The 16291-nt window shown below is 39.4% G+C and overlaps 1 protein-coding gene across 6 annotated transcripts in view; it reads left to right on the top strand.

Moving 5' to 3' along the window:
• FBXO34 (F-box protein 34) overlaps positions 1-16291 on the top strand; it is an 81984-nt gene that overhangs the window by 58174 nt on the left and 7519 nt on the right. Inside the window, exon 1 of one of the 6 annotated variants that reach the window (XM_044924948.2) lies at positions 7891-7902. The exons of 4 other annotated variants lie outside the window; for them this stretch is intronic. The gene's annotated coding sequence lies outside the window, so the exon portion shown is untranslated. Of the gene's footprint in view, positions 1-7890; positions 7903-11952; positions 11975-16291 lie in introns of those variants that run through there. One more of the 6 variants, XM_044924949.2, reaches the window with a different exon arrangement.

Here is a 16291-nt window from a genome sequence, read left to right as displayed (position 1 = left end):
TTTAGGATTGGTGAAAATCCTCAAAGTTAAGGGGCCTTCTCTCTTTATGCCCCTCTAGAAAGTAGCAGTTTGAGTGCATCACCAGCGTTGCCCGTCTGGATGATGGGCCAGCCTTTTTTGTAGTTTTAATCAAATCACTATGGTATATACTTACAAATATATTAATAGTTTTTCCTATGCTGCTATCATCCTCTTTTTCACTGTATAACTTCTGGTCTTGGGAGCAGTATCTTGTAAATTTGAAGAACGTATGAATACCATCCAAAGGAAGAAATTTATTGAGGCCCTTCAGTATGAGTAGAATTGAAAATTTTTTTACATTGTAATGTAATTAAATATATATGAACAAAACTAGTAAACTTTGTATGCTTCTCGATTTACACAACTATCAAGAGAAAATAGGTGCATGATGTATACAATACTTCAGTATTATTTTGATGTTACTTTGAATAAAGTTTGGAAGCTAAATTGACACATGCAGTACAAATGCTGACATTCAGTCTGCAGATTCTTTTGTGTTTGTCAGGTTTTAAAGATGCGGTGGTTACTCACACACGACTTTTTCTCCATTTGAACTGCTGCTTAAACCTTTGTTAACATTATTTGGCTTTCATTTTGAATTAGAGTTTCAAACATGGGAGCATATCTGTAGGTATTAAATAATTATTTTCCAAGCGAATTCAGGAACTGAAGAATATTCTATTTAATCATGCATTAGTGTTTTAATATTTTTCTCACATAAACATTCCGCTCAGTAAAAGTAAGAATTAGAGTGAATATTATCCTCCATGATGACATTCAGTGTTGTGTGCAACACTGAATAGAGGGTTTTTTTTTTTTTTTAAAGAAAACGAAGTGTTGACTTTTTATTTATTTCCAGCTGCGCTGGGTGTTTGTTGCTGCACGCAGGCTTTCTCTAGCGGCCACTCTTGGTTGTGGTGCGAGGTCTTCTCACTGCGGTGGCTTCTCTTGCTGCAGAGCACGGGCTCTAGGTGTGTGGGCTTAGTTGCCTCTCGGCATGTGGAATCTTCCCACACCAGGAATCAAACCCGTGTCCCCCTGCATTGGCAGGCCGATTACTAAGTGCTGGACCACCAGGGAAGTCCTGAATAGGCTGATTTTAAAGTGTCTACTCTCTTCCCTTGTAGCTCAGTCGGTAAAGAGTCTGCCTGCAATGAAGGAGACCCGGGTTCGATCCCTGGGTCGAGAAGATCCCCCTGGAGAAGGAAATGGCAACTCACTCTAGTTGTTGCCTAGAGAATCCCACGGACAGAGGAGCTTGGCAGGCTACAGTCCGTGGGGTTGCAAGAGTTGCACACAGCTTAGCGGCTAAACCACCACCACCAAAGTGTCTACTTATATTTGAACCTGGTCTTAGCACTGTCATCTCTCCCAGGTGACGCATGTTAGCTTTTGGTTTGTTCCCGGGAAATTTTTAGTTCTTTGCTAATCACTGTAGAAGATGTTTTGGATACAGAGCTTTTTTAGATTGTCTTAAAACTGGGAGGGAAGTTTAATACAAGATGTTTAATACAAGATGGGACTGAGTGTCAGTTCCTGAAGTAAAACATATTGAAGAATGTTTTCATAAAGAGAACTTGGTGAGCCTCTTTATTTATTTAAATCTTTTATAACTTAAAATACGATGTTTTAAATTTTTAGCGTATCAGAAGATGTTGACCCCTGAAATAATGACTACATCACTACTGTGATCTTGAGCAGGTTTCAGTTTCTGGGCTTTTATCTCCTTTTTGGCACAGTGGTTGCACGCTGTGAACTACAAAAACACGGAGGAATATGAAGTTTGTGGTGACGTGAGGACCTCAAGGGGATAGGTAGGCATGCAGAGATTGGGGAGAAAGGAGCAGCTGGCACAAAGGCCCCAACCTGCAAATAAGCTGAGGAACAGAAAGAGGGCTAAGTGAGATCTTTATGAAAGTGCTTTGTAGATACAAAACATTCCTTGCAGCTCAGGTGCAGTTACGTTTAGGAAAGATGTTTGTTTTCTTTTTCCAATGGACTGGTTTGTTAGCTACAGGGCCGTCTTGCCTAGCGAGTAGGATCCTGCTTTGAGGATCCTACTTTGAGGATCCTGCTTTGAGGATGGAAAGCAAGAATTATACCCATGAGTCACAAATTCTAGCAGTTTGTGAATTAGGATTACTGTTATGTTATTGTACTAATAATCTTGTATATAAGATTGGGCAATAGGACAGAGGAATAAGCTTGTTAATAAAAATTTAGGGGAGAGAGTTTTGTTTGGCTTTGCTGTTTGGTATCTGTAGTTTTGCATCCATTTAACCCAGCACTGAAATCTGATCAGGTTTTCCTTTGTGGTTGTTTTGTTAATAATTGAAGTACCTCATGGTTCTGGGTGTGAATTCTGCATACTTTATATAACTAATTTAGAACCAGGGAAGTTAGGGCTTTCTATTGAAGTAATTAAATCATTATGGTGTTTTTTTAGTGTAAGTTATATATATTTCTGTGTAAGTTATGTATATAATATATATATGTAATATATATATATTATATACTTTGTGTAAGTTACATATATAATATATATACTTATATTTCTGTGTAAGTTATGTGTATAATATATATATGTAATATATATATAATATATATACTTTTCTGTGTAAGTTACATATATAATATATATACACAGAATAACCAAAACATTATAATAGGACATAGTTTATGCTTTTATATACCTTAAAGATGGAAGTTTAAAAATTTTCTTTGTGTCCTCTTTCTAGTTTGGATGTGCAGGAGCCTGTTTATCATCAGTTTTGTTAACACTGATACTGGTTTTTTTTTAATCTATAAGTAAACATGTCCTTAGACAGCTGTGTTTAATATCCTAAAGAATCATGTGGAGACTTCACAGTGTTTCTTACCGAAACTTAGAATCTATATATTTTAGTATTTAAAGGATGCGGCTGGGGCTTTGAAAATGAGACAGAGGTTGCCTAACTCATAGCTGAATGCCTGCATATCTAGATTGTTCTGTTCTGGAGGTTCTTAGTAACATGGAAGTTTTTATTGTATCTAAAGTGACAGTATGTGGAAATGTGTGTGCATGGCTGGTGAGCAGGATTTTCTTTAAAAGCTGATACTGCATAGGAATGTCTTAGGTAACTAGAGCGCTGGAAAAATGCTGCTGCTCAAGCCCAAGTGCTTTTTGTTTTGCAGAAAACTGACCATGGGCTGGAGAGCCTCTGAGTCTCCACATCACACACCTCCCATCTCTGAGAGAGCAGGGCGCTAGATCAGGAAATGATGGGTGGAGCTGCTTAGTTGCATCAACTTCCTGGGCTGCCCAAGCATTGATTAGTCAGACACTCCTAATGTTCCAGGATCGGCTGGCTTCTTTTAAGTCCTCAGGCTTGACATTCATGCTCGTGAAAACGCTTGCCATGTGCAGGACACTTTGCTGCATGCTCTATAAGAGATACAGAAAGGAGTAAGATTATTCTTACCTTTCAGGAGCTTTACAGTGTAGTAGGGGAGATGAAGACAAGGTAGTCACGGTAAGTGACCCAGGAGAGTATTCTGAGAATTCAGACAAGGCTTATAGTAACGTTGATGGGTAGGGCTGGCGCTGAGGATGAGACCTAGGCAGGGAGGGACCCAGTTCCGTTTCAGTAGTTCCTATGGTTAAAGAGTGATAAAGATATTGACAAGTGGGGAAGAAAGGTCAGATGGCTACTGTGAAGGTGAAGGCAAAGGAGGAGGAGGCACCAAAGGAGCAGCTATTTAATCATAAGCCCTGAGATTTCCCCAAAATTCTGTCCAAATATGTTTTTGTGGATATTCTGGCACTCTTCTGGGGCAGAGAACTCAGACCTTTTCTCAGATTCTGAAAAGGATCCAGGTTCCAAGAAATTTGAGAATCACTGTGCTGAGTTTTCAACCTTAGATGACTGAGAAGATGTTGAGGCTTTGTAGAGAAACAAGGAGATCATGTGGCACAACTTTTCTTGTGGGAGGTAAGGTGGAATTTGGGGCTTATTTCTGAGATTATGAAATAGTCCCCTGAGTGGGGAGGTTGCCTTGTCAAACTGAGTGTCCCACCTAGCAAGTTAGATGCATCCATTAATGATCTGGTACAACCCCTAAGGGCAGGTGTTTTCATTCAAAGGAGTTCCTTAACATTATTTCCCCCAGTATTTGGAGTCCAGATTGATGAAGATGTGGGAGACGAGGATGCTACTGTAGGATAATTCTGGCCTTTTTTTTGGAATTCCTTTGTGTAAAGTGATCTGTACTTGACCCAATGAGGGATTTATAAAATTTCAGACAGGGATATACTGTTAAGGAGTTGATGGTATGTAATGCTTTTTCTTTGGCTTTTTGTTCAGCTTGGATCTGTGTATGTTCAGTTATCTTTGGGTCTTTGATTCTTTCCTGGGCAAGAGAAACATTTCTATTAAAATGAACTTAAAGTGACTGTTGTCTGTGACAGTTGTAAATATACTGTACTTGTAATTAGGAACCTCTGTACAGACCATTTAGTGACTTGTAGACAAATCATTTGATTGTTTTACTAATTGTTATATAAATATATGTGTATATACACATACATGGCCTCATATAAAATATTATGAAGCACATTTTAAAAATGGCCCAGCAGGAATTCCCCGGCAGCCCAGAGGTTAGGGCTTTGTGCTTCCACTGCAGAGGGCACAGGTTTGATTCCTGGTCAGAGAACTAAGATCCTCACATGCCACGTGGCAAAGCGCCCCCCCAAAAAATGACCTAGCATTTAGTATTTGTTATACTTAGTTGGTCAGCTTCCACACGGTTAGCTTCCACATTTGTGAAATGGAAATAATAAATAATAATAGTAATTTTATGTATCTCATAAAATTGTCCTGAAGATGAAATTAATACATATACATACATAATCAAACTCCATAGTTTACAGCTTAAGTACTCAGTAAATATCAATGGTTACATTATTAATAATATTAATATTTTAATATTAATAATATAATTTCCCCCTTCCCCATGAGTGAATGTAGAGGGTGACTGTTGTTAGAAGAGAATTTGCAATAAGATATCTTTAAATAGCAAAATTTCATATGTATTTATTTAAATGTTTATATTTTTCTTTAAAGTTGTGAAAGTTAAGAGCATTTTTTGCGAGGCAGATTCAGGCATTAAGCTGCACATTTAGGTTACAGAATGAGGGCCTGGAAGCCATATTCGTTTGAGAAATGAGTTGCTTGGTCTTGACCACTGTTGTCTTTCAGTTCTCTTTTGACTGCCTGTGTGTTTGTCTCTCTTGTCTTATCTTTTTTGTGCCTTCTGGTTTATTTCCTGTTCAGTTTTCAGTAAAGGGCGTGAAGAACTTCTGTTGGTTGGTGCCCTGGGTCTGAACCAGGAAGGAGTACTGCATCAAACAGCCTGGGGCTTATCTGGGCCGGACTTAACAATAATCCCTGCAGAGCTCCCTAACCAGGGAACCTGTGAATTCCAGTTTTCTCCCTCTAAATCAGAGGGTATGCAGTTCAACTGTGTGTGCATAATGGACATTTCTGGACTCATCCATCCATCGTTTTCAGATGCTTCCATTTATTTATTTCTCCTTTTAAAAAACCAGTAATTCTGAGAATATTTAGTTAGGTAACAAATACAGAGATGGTTGGATGGCATCACCGACTCAACGGACATGAGTTTGAGTAAGCTCCGGGAGTTAGTGATGGACAGGGAAGCCTGGTGTGCTGCAGTCCATGGGGTTGCAAAGAGTCAGATGACTGAGTGACTGAACTGAACAAATACAGAAATAATAGAATGATAAACCCCACTTTGCTATTGCTCAATAGCAATAATTTCAATAATTTTTCATCTAATTGCCAATCTTGCTTTATCTGTACTCTAAACCACTTCTCCACCTTTTTTTTTTTAATGTGGACCATTTTAAAAGTCTTTGTTGAATTTGTTATAATATTGCTTCTGTGTTTGTGTTATTTTTTTTGGCTCTGCACCCCCTGCATTGGAAGTCAAAGTCTTAACCACCAGACCACCAAGGAATTCCTTCTCCCATGTTGTTTTGAAAACATATCATTTAAGCTTAAAAGTTTTTAGGATGTATATCTAAGGGATGAGGACTTAAAATTACATACATACATGCACACATATATATTAACTTTTTCTGTCTCCTGTATTTCCTCTGAGACTAGTGCTAAAGAATAGAACTGAATTTTTTTTAAGTGTCTTTTTTCCCCCATCAGGAGTATGTAATGTCTGGTTGTATTTCAGTTTCGTGATGTTAGCAGCTACTGATAATCATTGCCTAGATCCATTAATTCAGTAAAATTTGGAAAATCGTGATATCTATCATTCCTTCTGTTTATTTTGAATCAAAACCTGTCAGGAAATAAAATTTTACTTAATGCATTTAATGAATTAAATATTTTATTTTGAATTAATATTCTCTTTCTCTGACTTTGTAGCAGTGATTAAATATAGTACATGATTTGGTGTTGAGATGGTCTATATGCTGTGTAGGGTAGCTGATTACTTCAGGATGACTTCAGACCCACCTAGTTCATCAGCTTATGAAATTGTCTTAGATTGCTTACTGGTGGTTATTTCCTAGCAAGAAGTAATTATCAGGGATAAATATGCCTTGTAATTAGTGTGTACTTGCCTACTTGTATATTATTAATTGCTGTTTTAAAGTCTTATTTGCTTATATAAGTCATTTCTTTTAATGAGCTTATACAATTAATTAAAAAAGTCATTTCTGGGCAAAAAAATATGATTGATTAAAAATCATTTCTGGGTCAAAAATATGTCTGCTTAGTGTAGTTAACTGTGGGATTACTTACTGAAGACCTTAGTTTCAAAATTGTGCTTTTTTTTTTTTGTGGTAAACTTGTAGAAGGGAGGCTTGGAAGGTGATATGATATTGTTGAGTTTTGTAGTTTACAGTAAGTCCTATTTCTTAACCTGCATTTTTACATTTGAGTATTATTCACTGGGTTGTGGGGCCCACCTGATATCTTTGATGACCTTCCAGATATTCCTGTTAATATGTATTATATGAGTATTTTTGTTTGTTTATGGAAAGAATTAATTTGTTTAGAAAAACCCGGTCACGTCTTTGGTATTTCATTTAAAGCAAGAAGCTGAAACTGGTGAACTGGAGAGTGATTGATCAATCTCAGGCCTAGTGGTCGGAGCAGCTCCCAGAGAAGTTAATGACAGTATCTGTGGTGGGGTTAATAGGAGAGACTTTCTTCAGTGAGTCTAAAAGTGACCAGATAACTAATACATTAGAGAACTAATACATTCTTACTGACTATCTTCTTTACTCTCTTCACATCTTGTCAAGCTCAGTGCTCCTCAGGTGAGCTGAATTTGAATTCCCTTTCTAATCATAGCTGATAAGTGTAATTGAATTTATTCTTCATATATATGTGCAGTGGGGGAAAAAACCTGATTTTTTCAATAGTATTCCAGATGGATCTTTAGTAAGTTAATTTTTAGGTAATGCTTTAGAAAATAATAGTATAATAAATCGTTTTAACAAATAGCAGTTTTGTTTTCTGAGACACTTGCCACACGTTCTTCTTGCCGCTAGTACCGTGTTGAATCCAGCAGGCTATGGCCATCCAGTTGCGGTGCCTGTGCAGTAGGGACGGATGTTACATCCTCTCTCTGGTTTCCAGATTCAGGCTGTATAATGTAGAACACATCATTCAAATCCAACGAACATTTTTTCAGTAAAATTCTAGGGCAGTAGTGGTATACCAGGTAGACAAGGGTCCCTGTCCTTGGGGGCTTACATCTTAGTGAAATTATATCCACAGAGTTCCCTAGGTCGAATTCTATATAAACTTGTCCTTTGCCCAGTTGTGTGAACAGGTCCAAAGCTGCTTTTTGAGGAAGGTCAAAGAAAGTACTTTTGCATAGAGAGTAGCCAGGTTTAAAAATTTCACAGCACAATGTTATTTTTGCTGGCTGCCTTTGGTATATAGAAAATAATGGAGCTTCTTTCACTAAACAAGATCTGCTCGTGATTTCTGCCTATCGCTGCTGCTGCTGCTAGGTCGCTTCAGTCGTGTCCGACTCTGTGTGACCCCATAGGCGACAGCCCACCAGGCTCCCCGTCCCTGGGATTCTCCAGGCAAGAACTCTGGAGTGGGTTGCCATTTCCTTCTCCAGTGCATGAAAGTGAAAAGTGAAAGGGAAGTTGCTCAGTCGTGTCTGACTCTTTGAGACCCCATGGACTGCAGCCTACCAGGCTCCTCTGCCCATGGGATTTTCCAGGCAAGACCACTGGAGTGGGTTGCCATTGCCTTCTCCAATGCATGAAAGTGAAAAGTGAAAGTGAAGTCGCTCAGTTGTGTCCGACTCTTCGCGACCCCATGGACTGCAGCCTGCCAGGCTCCTCCATCCATAGGATTTTCCAGGCAAGAGTACTGGAGTTTCTTAGTTTAGATTTTCTGTAATAATATATTTTTTTCTCTTCTCTCCTCTGCCCACCTTTAGTGTTGGCTAGTAGGATTAAAAGTTACCCTGATACTGTTTGGTTGATCATTAGCTACTTCCAGGCCTTTGGAAGGTAGCTAAATGTAAACATGATTACTTTGTGTACTCAAAGAAAAGTTTTATATGAGATGTGTTACCAGATCAGATCAGATCAATCGCTCAGTCGTGTCCGACTCTTTGCGACCCCATGAATCGCAGCACGCCAGGCCTCCCTGTCCATCACCAACTCCCAGAGTTCACTCAGACTCACGTCCATCGAGTCAGTGATGCCATCCAGCCATCTCATCCTCTGTCGTCCCCTTCTCCTCCTGCCCCCAATCCCTCCCAGCATCAGAGTCTTTTCCAATGAGTCAACTCTTCCCATGAGGTGGTCAAAGTACTGGAGTGTCCGCTTTAACATCATTCCTTTCAAAGAAATCCCAGGGCTGATCTCCTTCAGAATGGACTGGTTGGATCTCCTTGCAGTCCAAGGGACTCTGAAGAGTCTTCTCCAACACCACAGTTCAAAAGCACAACTACATAAAACCCAGTATGTGATTTTTGTCGTAACATAACAATTTGGTCTCCTCAGTGCCTAACAATTGGCTTTCTGTAGTGTAGATTTCTCACATTTCCCTTTGGAAAAATACTCATTTTTCACTTCAATATTTAAACCGGCTGTGATAAGCTCCAATAACGGCCACAAAGCAACTTTCTCTGTTTTCTATTGATCATAAACTTCATTTCTTTACATGTGGTAATTCTTAAACCTTGAGCACCCAGTGAAGACTGCTACTGCAGTCTTGATTCAACGAATTATCCGGGATGTGGTAGAAGGAGGACTAAACAGCTGGGCAGGACTGAGGTCTAGGTGGCTTTCTTTGATAAACACTGGAGGTCAAGTCATCCCCTCCCTGCTTTCACCTCCACCCAGGATTGCTGACAAGAATCTTACATTTGTCTTCATCGATAATGGAAGCAAACTATTTTGCTTGATGCTTTAGTGTTTGTTATCCTGAATTTTTACCTTTTCCCTCCTTCCTGAGGGATAAACCATTTTTAAATTTAGTGGTTTAGTATATAGAAATAGATAGTTAATAAGGACTTACTATATAACACAGGAACCTCTTCTTAATACTCTGTAATGACCAAAATGGGAAAAGAACCTAAAAAAGAGTAGATACATGTGTATGTCTAACGGGTATACTTTGCTATACAGTAGAACTAAAGCAACATTGTAGATCAGCTGTACTTTAATAAAAATTAAAAATAAAATTGAGTTGCTTATAACAGTGTTATCGGGCCAACCTGTGCCCAGTGGGCTGTTAGGTTGCTCGGCTCAAGACTGAGGCTCAGGATGGAGTGGTGTGAGTACACTGGCAGACAGGCACAGTGTGGGCGCTGCATTTACACTTGAGAATTAGTTGCTGTTCTGATTTATTTTCCTATGAAATGTTATTTGGCTACTAATGGGTTTTTAAACTGTGTTCATGACTGGCCTTTGACTCTCTAACATTTATTCCCTAAAGAAGATGACATCCTTATGTCCAAGTTACATTTTAATCAAAATAGGACACATGTTAAAGCTCTGATTATTTCTTTGAATATACTACATATGCAAATGATGTAAAAAATTGCTATTGCCTTAAAAATATAAATTCACATAAAATATGTATGAAAGAATGATTGGTTTCAGAGTTTTAAAAAAGCACTAGCACATTCAAAGAAGGAACAATTTTCTATGTAAAAAAATAGAAGTCTTCCTTTGTTTTCTTTAAGAAATACTGGAATTAGGAAAAATAAGTATAATATTAAAAGACAATAAAAGATTTTTCCATTAAATTATACACTAGTAACCATCCAGTCCTTCCAAGAGAAGTTCAAAGTTCCCATGAAATGACTCTAGACAGTATTACTTTTAAAAAAAGGAGTGAACACCCTCCTGAAAAAAAGCCAGTCCCAAATATTTTGGCACTCAGTTTGAGAAATATGGTCTTTTCTGTGTTAGAGTTTGTTCTGTTTTGTTGTTAAGATACACTGAGAGTTGGATGCATTCAGTCAAGGCTTAGAGGTTAGTGGGAGTCTATTTTTATGTCTCTGCCTGTATTCACACCCTCCTGATCTTGGCATTTTTTTCTGCTTCTTAGCCATAGAAGCAGTTCTACATACCTGTAGGTTAGTGTGGCTTCTTATGACACATCTGCTTAAATTATCACTATTCTGAGTAGAAGTTTTATGTGGCACTTAAGAAAAACTGATCCCAATTTGAAAGATAGAAGCTCTTTGAATAGATGCTGTCAGATTATTTAATTTTGTGTCATAATTGAACCTAGGTTTTTAATTTTTGTAGCAAAAAATATATATATCTAAGAGACTTATCTAATTCTGATCTTAATTCTACTACTATCTACCTGTGGGCTTCAAAAGCCATTTTAGTACTTCGCTGAAGCAGCTATTCTTTCTGTAATGGTCCAGTGAAGAAGGCCATCATAATAAGATGTTCTCTGGAAGCATTTACATTTTTAAAGAACAGTGATTTACTTACTGTCTATTTTTTTTCATCCTCTAAAGGAAAACATACTTTTTTATTCCTCTAGTCTTTTGTAAATAAAGAGTAGCTCCTATTATACTGATAAATGACTCCTCTTTGGAATTAGCATTCCTGAAACTTTAATAAAGTAGAAAGAAACAGGAAACGCCCTATCTTCCAACCAGATTAGGTAGGCAAGGCCACAAACTAAAAGCGACAAGTTAGAAAACAGGCCTTTGATGTCAGGCTTCCTTTTAGCACTAAGCCTCTTAGCACTAAGAGAAATCTCGTTCTTTTCCTCACTCTACTCCAATATTGCCATTTGATTTCCTCATTGATCAAGTTCACTTCTCTGTAGACTAGTTAGTGTGATTCTTTAGACTCTAACATTTGTCTAGGCATTCCTCGCCCCGCCCCCCTCCAAGCAAAGTTAAATACTCTTCCGTGGCTTCATTTTCAGATTGTACAGTATGTTTGGGTTAGAGTTTTTTCCAGCTTTTTTGAGCTGAAATCAGAAATTGAATTGATAAAGAATACTGGAATTACTTGAAAGAAAGATTTTGGCCTTTACTGGAGGAGGAAAGTTGTTCAAGTTTTAATTGATTCATTGTTATATCTCACTTTATTCCTGGAAAGGACTTAAGGTAACAGTTGTGTACAAAGATCATTTACAGCCAGACTTCATGAGAGAGTTGCAAACATTCACTTTTTCACCTGCCATTCACTCCATGAATTTCTGACTCTCTTCTGTTCATCTGCTGCAGGTCCTCACAGCAGAGCACCCAGGGATCTCCATCACTAACTGGACTCATTTTTTTTTTTCTGCTGCACAGCGTGGCTTGTTGGATCTTAGTTCCCTGACCATGGATTGAACCCCAGCCCCCAGAAGTGAGAACACAGAGTCCTAGCCATTGGACAGCCAGGGAAGTCCCCTGGAAAAAATTCTTTATATGGCCTTGGGTAAAGTGTGTGATTGCTCTTTACTTTTATGTGCATTTTTTCTGATTCTAATAGTAAGATATGCAGTATATACTCGTGAAAATTCTGGAAAAAGACATCATAATCTCTGTCCAGAAAACTTCATCCTCGTTGAATTTCTGTTGCAACTGTCTTGTTCCTTTCCTCTTGTTTCTCTTGGCCAGACTTGGATGCGGCATTTCTTAAAACTGAACTTATCTTTTCCCCTGCTCCATACTAACAGCCCACCTGCTTTTGTCGCTGTCTCACTAAAAGGTGCCACTCTTTATCAGGTTGCTGTAGCCATGAGGAGCCATCCTTGACTCCCTCCCTCAACCTCCATTTATAATCAGTCACTAAATAAAATCGTGCCTGTTTTTCATTTCTAATCCATTTACTTTTGTCTCTCCATCTTAGCTGGGATGCTGATTATTTCTCACCTGCCTCAGTTTCCCAAAAAGCATCATCTAACTTTTGAACTCCTAGGACTTTTATCTTCCTTCATGGCTTTTCTGGCCCGTTTCTGTGCCCTCGAGACTAAACTTGGTGCTGATGGTCCCTCTCCTCCTTTCACACACTCCTTCCTTCTCTGTCCTCTCCTCCACCTTCTTCCCTCATGGACTCTCACAGCACCTGTACTGTCCCTTTTAACACATATCACACTGTATATTGTAATTGCCTATTTGATTTTACTGTCTCCTTAAACCTGGGTTCGCTCCCTGGGCTAGGAAGATCCCCTGGAGAAGGAAATGGCAACCCACTCCAGTATTCTTGCCTGGAGAATCCCATGGGCAGAGGAGCCTGGCAGGCCCCAGTCCATTGGGTTGCAAGAGTTGGGTTGCAAGAGTTGGACATGACTTAGTGACTAAACCAACCAAGGGCAGTAACTGTGTCTTACTCATAATTGCACCACTAAAGTCCAGCCCAGAGTGTTTATTAATAAATTTTTGATAATAAATGGATAGAAAGAAGTGGGTGGCAGTTAGTATGAAAAAAGTTTGAAGCTGTTTCCTTAGTTTTACGGCTCTGCCTAACTTAAAATTTGTATCTTAGGTGATAATTTTGGCTTTAATCTACGTGGTCCTGTGTTAATGGTCTGTGAACAAGCTTCCAAAGTTTGAATTATGAAAGGGCAAGGCAGGAGTGGGCTCCATGACCTTGCATCTCATTGATGCAAGGGGTTAGGCTTTGTAGAGAGAAAATATGGAGCTAAAACTAGGCAGTTGTGTAAGGGATGAACAAGAAGAGGAAGCCGTTTTTAGTGACTTGGTGATTGGATGGGAGGGGGAATCGAAGTGATTTCAACTTTTCTGGCATGGTTGACTAGGTACTTGGTGTTGTCATTAAGTAGTCACTTTGATGTCTGAGGTTCTTTTTGACATCCAGGTGAGGATGTCTGTTAGGCGTGTCGCAGCATATGAAGCTTGGGAGAGCATACCACTGGAGCGTCATGAGTCTGTGGTCATTAAAACTGTGAGGTCACTTAAATATATAGCTTAAGAGTAATAATGGTCTAGGGAAAGAACTCTGAGGAATACATCAGTGTTTAAAGACTGGAGAAGAAAAGCAGAGAGCTGGAAAAGCAGTGCAAAGAAACTGAGGAGTTGGAGTTAGACAGAAATTTGGCAATAAAATGGCCATTGACTTGTGTGTGTGTGTTTTAAAGAGAATAAAAAGTAAGAAGATGGGTCTGTCCTGAAGAGTAGATGCTTCAGTGTGGACTGAATGGTGTTGGGCAGTTCCACCTCACGCCTGTCAGTAGCCCAGCCCCCCCAGCCCAAACCAGAACCCCACTGACACTCTTAGATCTAACACATGACTGACCTTTAAATTCTCTTTCAAATTAAATCTAAGGTTAAAAACAGATTCTTGGCCCAGTCCCAGAAATTCTGATTCAACGGGCACAGGGATCTTAATTTTTTTCAAGGACATTTCTGAGCATCTGACAAACACTCATGTGTGGGTAGGTGCTATAACCCACATTTTACTTAATTGCAAGGAATCAGGAGTTTATTGTGGTGAACTTTTAAAATACAGTTGTGTGAAGAGATTGGCAACCATGGAAATCTGACTGGAGCTTTCTGCAGTGCCTGTCTGTATTTAAGAGCGTGAGATGGGGTGGGGGGTGGGCAAAGTGTCGCTGTCTGATGTAATCTCTCAGAGATGTAAAATTTTTATTTTATGGATTTTTGCAGTAGATGCCCTTATCATCCTCATGCTTCAAAACTGATTTCAACCGAACCTCTCAATTTTTGCAAGTTTCTCTGAGTCTTGCCAGCGTTTTACTGTCTCAGGGCCTTCAAGCCCAGCAAAGGAAGGACAAGTGGTTAATACCTCAGCCATCCTTCAACCAGTGGAGGACTTCAGCCTGTGCCCAAAGGTTCTACTTCCTTCGGGGGTCCCACAGAATCACCATTTACTCTCCAACAGTCACCCTGGTTGCATCAAATGACCTTACTGGCTTTTTTCCTTTACTGTTGGACCTTTTGTCACTCCTGTTCGGTGGGATCATCTACTTTAATCCTACTAAAACCTTGTCTATTAGTAATGTGTTAGTTGAGCTGACTTTGCAGGTTAATATACACAAACAAAAGCCTTCTGTAATCACATTAGTTTCTTCCAAATGTCGCTGTCTATCAATAATAGCACCTAAAATACTGTGTGGGGGAGGAAGGCGAAGAGAACACAACGTGCAGTGCAGAATGGCACACACATTGCTGAAGTTTAAATCTATTCACAGGCATTCTGTAATGAGATCATTATGTGTGAATTAATTGGATTTTTCAACACCTCAATTTCTTACATTTTACATGGAAGGTATTGAAGAGAGATGAAAAACCAGAAAATTGTTGACACAGAGGGCACTAGGAATATGAGAGAGGCCTCTTATATTCATTTATTTTACTAATATATATATCTTCTTCTTGAGGAATACTGGGTAACTCCTTGTAAAACTGACTTATAGAATATAATGATTCTGTATTCCATAAAATATACAGCTGTTAAAAACGCTTCAGTGCACACAAGGAGGTGATCTCAACAGATGTAGGCTGTAATTGCCAAAGATCAGAAACAAGTCAGTCTGATCTGTTTCAGTTCAGTTCAGTTCAGTCGCTCAGTCATGTCCGACTCTTTGCGACCCCATGAATTGCAGCACGCCAGGCCTCCCTGTCCATCACCAACTCCCGGAGTTCACCCAGACTCACGTCCATCGAGTCAGTGATGCCATCCAGCCATCTCATCCTCTGTCGTCCCCTTCTCCTCCTGCCCCCAATCCCTCCCAGCATCAGAGTCTTTTCCAATGAGTCAACTCTTTGCATGAGGTGGCCAAAGTACTGGAGTTTCAGCTTTAGCATCATTCCTTCCAAAGAAATCCCAGGGCTGATCTCCTTCAGAACGGACTGGTTGGATCTCCTTGCAGTCCAAGGGACTCTCAAGAGTCTTCTCCAACACCACAGTTCAAAGGCATCAATTCTTCGGCACTCAGCCTTCTTCACAGTCCAACTCTCACATCCATACATGACCACAGGAAAAACCATAGCCTTAACTAGACGGACCTTTGTTGGCAAAGTAATGTCTCTGCTTTTGAATATGCTATCTAGGTTGGTCATAACTTTCCTTACAAGGGGTAAGTGTCTTTTAATTTCATGGCTGCAGTCACCATCTGCAGTGATTTTGGAGCCCAGAAAAATAAAGTCTGACACTGTTTCCACTGTTTTCCCATCTATTTGCCATGAAGTGATGGGACCGGATGCCATGATCTTCGTTTTCTGAACGTTGAGCTTTAAGCCAACTTTTTCACTCTCCACTTTCACTTTCATCAAGAAGCTTTTGAGTTCCTCTTCACTTTCCGCCATAAGGGTGGTGTCATCTGCATATCTGAGGTTATTGATATTTCTCCCGGCAATCTTGATTCCAGCTTGTGTTTCTTCCAGTCCAGCGTTTCTCATGATGTACTCTGCATATAAGTTAAATAAACAGGGTGACAATATACAGCCTTGACATACTCCTTTTCCTATTTGGAACCATGTTGTTCCGTGTCCAGTTCTAACTGTTGCTTCCTGACCTGCAAACAGATTTCTCAAGAGGCAGATCAGGTGGTCTGGTATTCCCATCTCTTTCAGAATTTTCCAGTTTATTGTGATCCTCACAGTCAAAGGCTTTGGCATAGTCAATAAAGCAGACATAGATGTTTTTCTGGAACTCTCTTGCTTTTTCCATGATCCAGTGGATTTTGGCAATTTGATCTCTGGTTCCTCTACCTTTTCTAAAACCAGCTTGAACATCAGAAAGTTCATGGTTCACGTATTGCTGAAGCCT

The sequence above is a fragment of the Bubalus bubalis genome, chromosome 11 (assembly GCF_019923935.1).
Source record: "Bubalus bubalis isolate 160015118507 breed Murrah chromosome 11, NDDB_SH_1, whole genome shotgun sequence".
Taxonomy (NCBI): Eukaryota; Metazoa; Chordata; class Mammalia; order Artiodactyla; family Bovidae; genus Bubalus; species Bubalus bubalis.
The sequence above is the reverse complement of the archived record's forward strand: the minus strand, read 5'-3'. Positions and strand labels throughout refer to the sequence as shown.